This window comes from Procambarus clarkii, chromosome 8 (assembly GCF_040958095.1).
Source record: "Procambarus clarkii isolate CNS0578487 chromosome 8, FALCON_Pclarkii_2.0, whole genome shotgun sequence".
NCBI lineage: Eukaryota > Metazoa > Arthropoda > Malacostraca > Decapoda > Cambaridae > Procambarus > Procambarus clarkii.
In genome coordinates, this window is record NC_091157.1 from 17769834 (window position 1) to 17777961 (window position 8128).

Consider the following 8128-nt stretch of genomic DNA (forward strand, 5'->3'; position numbering starts at 1 on the left):
TCTCCACAGGTGAGAACGTGGTTGTAGGGGTCTCCACAGGTGAGAACGTGGTTGCAGGGGGTCTCCACAGGTGAGAACGTGGTTGCAGGGGGTCTCCACAGGTGAGAACGTGGTTGTAGGGGGTCTCCACAGGTGAGAACGTGGTTGTAGGGGTCTCCACAGGTGAGAACGTGGTTGTAGGGGGTCTCCACAGGTGAAACCGTGGTTGTAGGGGGTCTCCACAGGGGAGAACGTGGTTGTAGGGGTCTCCACAGGTGAGAACGTGGTTGTAGGGGGTCTCCACAGGTGGGAACGTGGTTGTAGGTGGTCTCCACAGGTGGGAACGTGGTTGTAGGGGGTCTACACAGGTGAGAACGTGGTTGTAGAGGTCTCCACAGGTGAGAACGTGGTTGTAGGGGGTATCCACAGGTGAGAACGTGGTTGTAGGGGGTCTCCACAGGTGAGAACGGGGTTGTAGGGGTCTCCACAGGTGAGAACGTGGTTGTAGGGGGTCTCCACAGGTGAGACCGTGGTATTTGAGGGCCTCCACAGGTGAGAACGTGGTTGTAGGGGGTCTCCACAGGTGATAACGTGGTTGTAGGGGCCTCCACAGGTGAAAACGTGGTTGTAGGGGGTCTCCACAGGTGAGAACGTGGTTGTAGGTGGTCTCCACAGGTGAGAACGTGGTTGTAGGGGTCTCCACAGGTGAGAACGTGGTTGTAGGGGGTCTCCACAGGTGAGACTGTGGTATTTGAGGGCCTCCACAGGTGAGAACGTGGTTGTAGGGGGTCTCCACAGGTGAGAACGTGGTTGTAGGGGCCTCCACAGGTGAGAACGTGGTTGTAGGGGGTCTCCACAGGTGAGAACGTGGTTGTAGGTGGTCTCCACAGGTGAGAACGTGGTTGTAGGGGTCTCCACAGGTGAGAACGTGGTTGTAGGGGGCCTCCACAGGTGAGAACGTGGTTGTAGGGGGCCTCCACAGGTGAGAACGTGGTTGTAGGGGGTTTCCACAGATGTGAACGTGGTTGTAGGGGGTCTCCACAGGTGAGAACGTGGTTGTAGGGGTCTCCACAGGTGAGAACGTGGTTGTAGGGGGTCTCCACAGGTGAGACCGTGGTATTTGAGGGCCTCCACAGGTGAGAACGTGGTTGTAGGGGCTCTCCACAGGTGAGAACGTGGTTGTAGGGGCCTCCACAGGTGAGAAAGTGGTTGTAGGGGGTCTCCACAGGTGAAAACGTGGTTGTAGGTGGTCTCCACAGGTGGGAACGTGGTTGTAGGGGGTCTACACAGGTGAGAACGTGGTTGTAGAGGTCTCCACAGGTGAGAACGTGGTTGTAGGGGGTATCCACAGGTGAGAACGTGGTTGTAGGGGGTCTACACAGGTGAGAACGTGGTTGTAGGGGTCTCCACAGGTGAGAACGTGGTTGTAGGGGGTCTCCACAGGTGAGAACGTGGTTGTAGGGGGTCTCCACAGGTGAGAACGTGGTTGTAGGGGCCTCCACAGGTGAGAACGTGGTTGTAGGGGGTCTCCACAGGTGAGAACGTGGTTGTAGGTGGTCTCCACAGGTGAGAACGTGGTTGTAGGGGTCTCCACAGGTGAGAACGTGGTTGTAGGGGGTCTCCACAGGTGAGACCGTGGTATTTGAGGGCCTCCACAGGTGAGAACGTGGTTGTAGGGGGTCTCCACAGGTGAGAACGTGGTTGTAGGGGCCTCCACAGGTGAGAACGTGGTTGTAGGGGTCTCCACAGGTGAGAACGTGGTTGTAGGTGGTCTCCACAGGTGAGAACGTGGTTGTAGGGGTCTCCACAGGTGAGAACGTGGTTGTAGGGGGTATCCACAGGTGAGAACGTGGTTGTAGGGGGTCTACACAGGTGAGAACGTGGTTGTAGGGGTCTCCACAGGTGAGAACGTGGTTGTAGGGGGTCTCCACAGGTGAGAACGTGGTTGTAGGGGGTCTCCACAGGTGAGAACGTGGTTGTAGGGGCCTCCACAGGTGAGAACGTGGTTGTAGGGGGTCTCCACAGGTGAGAACGTGGTTGTAGGGGGTCTCCACAGGTGAGACCGTGGTATTTGAGGGCCTCCACAGGTGAGAACGTGGTTGTAGGGGGTCTCCACAGGTGAGAACGTGGTTGTAGGGGCCTCCACAGGTGAGAACGTGGTTGTAGGGGGTCTTCACAGGTTAGAACGTGGTTGTAGGTGGTCTCCACAGGTGAAAACGTGGTTGTAGGGGTCTCCACAGGTGAGAACGTGGTTGTAGGGGGTCTCCACAGGTGAGACCGTGGTATTTGAGGGCCTCCACAGGTGAGAACGTGGTTGTAGGGGGTCTCCACAGGTGAGAACGTGGTTGTAGGGGCCTCCACAGGTGAGACCTTGGTATTTGGGGGCCTCCACAGGTGAGAACGTGGATGTAGGGGGTCTCCACAGGTGAGACCGTGGTATTTGGGGGCCTCCACAGGTGAGAACGTGGTTGTAGTGGAGACCCCCTACAACCACGTTCTCACCTGTGGAGACCCCTACAACCACGTTCTCACCTGTGGAGACCACCTACAACCACGTTCTCACCTGTGGAGACCACCTACAACCAGGTTCTCACCTGTGGAGACCCCCTTGCAACCACGTTCTCACCTGTGGAGGCCCCTACAACCACGTTCTCACCTGTGGAGACCCCCTACAACCACGTTCTCACCTGTGGAGGCCCTCAAATACCACGGTCTCACCTGTGGAGACCCCCTACAACCACGTTCTCACCTGTGGAGACCCCTACAACCACGTTCTCACCTGTGGAGACCCCCTACAACCACGTTCTCACCTGTGGAGACCCCCTACAACCACGTTCTCACCTGTGGAGACCCCTACAACCACGTTCCCACCTGTGGAGACCCCCTACAACCACGTTCCCACCTGTGGAGACCCCCTACAACCACGTTCCCACCTGTGGAGACCCCCTACAACCACGTTTTCACCTGTGGAGACCCCTACAACCACGTTCTCCCCTGTGGAGACCCCCTACAACCACGTTCTCACCTGTGGAGACCCCTATAACCTCGTTCCCACCTGTGGAGACCCCCAGGTGAGAACGAGGTTGTAGGAGTCTCCACAGGTGAGAACGTGGTTGTAGGGGGCCTCCACAGGTGTGAACGTGGTTGTATTGGGTCTTCACAGGTGGGAACGTGGTTGTAGGGGTCTCCACAGGTGAGAACGTGGTTGTAGGGGTCTCCACAGGTGAGAACGTGGTTGCAGGGGGTCTCCACAGGTGAGAACGTGGTTGCAGGGGGTCTCCACAGGTGAGAACGTGGTTGTAGGGGGTCTCCACAGGTGAGAACGTGGTTGTAGGGGTCTCCACAGGTGAGAACGTGGTTGTAGGGGGTCTCCACAGGTGAAACCGTGGTTGTAGGGGGTCTCCACAGGGGAGAACGTGGTTGTAGGGGTCTCCACAGGTGAGAACGTGGTTGTAGGGGGTCTCCACAGGTGGGAACGTGGTTGTAGGTGGTCTCCACAGGTGGGAACGTGGTTGTAGGGGGTCTACACAGGTGAGAACGTGGTTGTAGAGGTCTCCACAGGTGAGAACGTGGTTGTAGGGGGTATCCACAGGTGAGAACGTGGTTGTAGGGGGTCTCCACAGGTGAGAACGGGGTTGTAGGGGTCTCCACAGGTGAGAACGTGGTTGTAGGGGGTCTCCACAGGTGAGACCGTGGTATTTGAGGGCCTCCACAGGTGAGAACGTGGTTGTAGGGGGTCTCCACAGGTGAGAACGTGGTTGTAGGGGCCTCCACAGGTGAGAACGTGGTTGTAGGGGGTCTCCACAGGTGAGAACGTGGTTGTAGGTGGTCTCCACAGGTGAGAACGTGGTTGTAGGGGTCTCCACAGGTGAGAACGTGGTTGTAGGGGGTCTCCACAGGTGAGACTGTGGTATTTGAGGGCCTCCACAGGTGAGAACGTGGTTGTAGGGGGTCTCCACAGGTGAGAACGTGGTTGTAGGGGCCTCCACAGGTGAGAACGTGGTTGTAGGGGGTCTCCACAGGTGAGAACGTGGTTGTAGGTGGTCTCCACAGGTGAGAACGTGGTTGTAGGGGGTCTCCACAGGTGAGAACGTGGTTGTAGGGGGCCTCCACAGGTGAGAACGTGGTTGTAGGGGGCCTCCACAGGTGAGAACGTGGTTGTAGGGGGTTTCCACAGATGTGAACGTGGTTGTAGGGGGTCTCCACAGGTGAGAACGTGGTTGTAGGGGTCTCCACAGGTGAGAACGTGGTTGTAGGGGGTCTCCACAGGTGAGACCGTGGTATTTGAGGGCCTCCACAGGTGAGAACGTGGTTGTAGGGGGTCTCCACAGGTGAGAACGTGGTTGTAGGGGCCTCCACAGGTGAGAACGTGGTTGTAGGGGGTCTCCACAGGTGAAAACGTGGTTGTAGGTGGTCTCCACAGGTGAGAACGTGGTTGTAGGGGTCTCCACAGGTGAGAACGTGGTTGTAGGGGGTCTCCACAGGTGAGACCGTGGTATATGAGGGCCTCCACAGGTGAGAACGTGGTTGTAGGGGGTCTCCACAGGTGAGAACGTGGTTGTAGGGGCCTCCACAGGTGAGACCTTGGTATTTGGGGGCCTCCACAGGTGAGAACGTGGATGTAGGGGGTCTCCACAGGTGAGACCGTGGTATTTGGGGGCCTCCACAGGTGAGAACGTGGTTGTAGGGGGACTCCACAGGTGAGAACGTGGTTGTAGGGGGTCTCCACAGGTGAGAACGTGGTTGTAGGGGTCTCCACAGGTGAGAACGTGGTTGTAGGGGGTCTCAACAGGTGAGAACGTGGTTGTAGGGGTCTCCACTGGTGAGAACGTGGTTGTAGGGGGTCTCCACAGGTGAGACCGTGGTATTTGGACGCCTCCACAGGTGAGAACGAGGTTGTAGGGGTCTCCACAGGTGAGAACGTGGTTGTAGGGGGCCTCCACAGTTGGGAACGTGGTTGTAAGGGGTCTCCACAGGTGAGAACGTGGTTGTAGGGGTCTCCATAGGTGAGAACGTGGTTGTAGGGGGTCTCCACAGGTGGGAACGTGGTTGTAGGGGGTCTCCACAGGTGGGAACGTGATTGTAGGGGGTCTCCACAGGTGAGAACGTGGTTGTAGGGGTCTCCACAGGTGAGAACGTGGTTGTAGGGGGTCTCCACAGGTGAGAACGTGGTTGTAGGGGTCTCCACAGGTGAGAACGTGGTTGTAGGGGGTCTCCACAGGTGAGACCGTGGTATTTGAGGGCCTCCACAGGTGAGAACGTGGTTGTAGGGGGTCTCCACAGGTGAGAACGTGGTTGTAGGGGCCTCCACAGGTGAGAACGTGGTTGTAGGGGGTCTCCACAGGTGAGAACCTGGTTGTAGGTGGTCTCCACAGGTGAGAACGTGGTTGTAGGGGTCTCCACAGGTGAGAACGAGGTTGTAGGGGGTCTCCACAGGTGAGACCGTGGTATTTGGGGGCCTCCACAGGTGAGAACGTGGTTGTAGGGGGTCTCCACAGGTGAGAACGTGGTTGTAGGGGGTTTCCACAGATGAGAACGTGGTTGAAGGGGGTTTCCACAGGTGAGAACGTGATTGTAGGGGGTCTCCACAAGTGAGAACGTGGGTGTAGGGGTCTCCACAGGTGAGAACGTGGTTGTAGAGGGTCTCCACAGGTGAGACCGTGGTATTTGAGGGCCTCCACAGGTGAGAACGTGGTTGTAGGGGGTCTCCACAGGTGAGAACGTGGTTGTAGGGGCCTCCACAGGTGAGAACGTGGTTGTAGGGGGTCTCCACAGGTGAGAACGTGGTTGTAGGTGGTCTGCACAGGTAAGAACGTGGTTGTAGGGGTCTCCACAGGTGAGAACGTGGTTGTAGGGGGTCTCCACAGGTGAGACCGTGGTATTTGGGGGCCTCCATAGGTGAGAACGTGGTTGTAGGGGGCCTCCACAGGTGAGAACGTAGTTGTAGGGGGTTTCCACAGATGAGAACGTGGTTGTAGGGGGTTTCCACAGATGAGAACGTGGTTGTAGGGGGTCTCCACAGGTGAGAACGTGGTTGTAGGTGTCTCCACAGGTGAGAACGTGGTTGTAGGGGGTCTCCACTGGAGAGAACGTGGTTGTAGGGGTCTCCACAGGTGAGAACGTGGTGGTACGGGGCCTCCACAGGTGGGAACGTGGTTGTTGGGGGTCTCCACAGGTGGGAACGTGGTTGTAGGGGGTCTCCACAGGTGAGACCTTGGTATTTGGGGGCCTCCACAGGTGAGAACGTGGTTGTAGGGGGTCTCCACAGGTGAGACCGTGGTATTTGGGGGCCTCCACAGGTGAGAACGTGGTTGTAGGGGGACTCCACAGGTGAGAACGTGGTTGTAGGGGGTCTCCACAGGTGAGAACGTGGTTGTAGGGGTCTCCACAGTTGAGAACGTGGTTGTAGGGGGTCTCAACAGGTGAGAACGTGGTTGTAGGGGGTGTCCACAGGTGATACCGTGGTTGTAGGGGGTCTCCACAGGTGAGACCGTGGTATTTGGGGGTCTCCACTGGTGAGAACGTGGTTGTAGGGGTTTACCACAGGTGTGAACGTGGTTGTAGGGCGTCTCCACAGGTGAGAATGTGGTTGTATGGGGGTCTCCACAGGTGAGAACGTGGTTGATAGGGCCTCCACAGGTGAGAACGTGGTTGTAAGGGGTTCTCCACAAGTGAGAACGTGGTTGTAAGGGTGTCTCCACAGGTGAGAACGTGGTTGTAAGGGGGTCTCCACAGGTGAGAACGTGGTTGTTGGGGGCCTCCACAGATGAGAACGTGGTTGTAGGGGGCCTCCACAGGTGAGAACGTGGTTGTTGGGGGTCTCCACAGGTGAGAACGTGGTTGTTGGGGGTCTCCACAGGTGAAAACGTTGTTGTTGGGGGGCCTCCACAGGTGAGAACGTGGGTGTATTGGGCCTCCACAGATGAGAACGTGGTTGTAGGGGGTCTCCACAGGTGGGAAAGTGGTTGTAGGGGGCCTTCACTGGTGAGAACGTGGTTGTTGGGGATTACCACAGGTGAGAACGTGGTTGTAGGGGGCCTCCACAGGTGAGAACGTGGTTGTTGGGGGTCTCCACAGGTGAAAACGTGGTTGTACGGGGGCCTCCACAGGTGAGAACGTGGTTGTAGGGGGCCTCCACAGATGAGAACGTGGTTGTAGGGGGTCTGCACAGGTGGGAAAGTGGTTGTAGGGGGCCTTCACAGGTGAGAACGTGGTTGTAGGGGTTTACCACAGGTGAGAACGTGGTTGTAAGGGGCCTCCACAGGTGAGATCGTGGTTGTTGGGGGTCTCCACAGGTGAGAACGTGGTTGTAGGGGGCCTCCACAGATGAGAATGTGGTTGTAGGGGGTCTCCACAGGTGAGAAAGTGGTTGTATGGGTCCTTCACAGGTGAGAACGTGGTTGTAGGGGTTTACCACAGGTGAGAACGTGGTTGTAGGGGGCCTCCACAGGTGAGAACGTGGTTGTTGGGGGTCTCCACAGGTGAGAACGTGGTGATAGGGGGCCTCCACAGGTGAGAACGTGGTTTTAGGGGGTCTCCACAGGTGAGAACGTGGTTGTTGGGGGCCTCCACACATGAGAACGTGGTTGTAGGGGGTCTCCACAGGTGAGAAAATGGTTGTAGGGGGCCTTCACAGGTGAGAACGTGGTTGTAGGGGTTTACCACAGGTGAGAACGTGGTTGTAGGGGGTCTCCACAGGTGAAGAACGTGGTTGTATGGGGGTCTCCACGGGTGGGAACGTGGTTGATAGGGCCTCCACAGGTGAGAACGTGGTTGTAAGGGGGTCTCCTCAGGTGAGAACGTGGTTGTAAGGGGGTCTCCACAGGTGAGAACGTGGTTGTAAGGGGGCCTCCACAGGTGAGAACGTGGTTGTGAGGGGGTCTCCATAGGTGAGAACGTGGTTGTAAGGGGGTCTCCACAGGTGAGAACGTGGTTGTAAGGGGGTCTCCACAGGTGAGAACGTGGTTGTAAGGGGGTCTCCACAGGTGAGAACGTGGTTGTAGGGGGTCTCCACAGGTGAGAACGTTGTTGTAAGGGGGTCTCCACAGGTGAGAACGTGGTTGTAAGGGGGGTCTCCACAGGTGAGAACGTGGTTGTAAGGGGGTCTCCACAGGTGAGAACGTGGTTGTAAGGGGGTCTCCACAGGTGA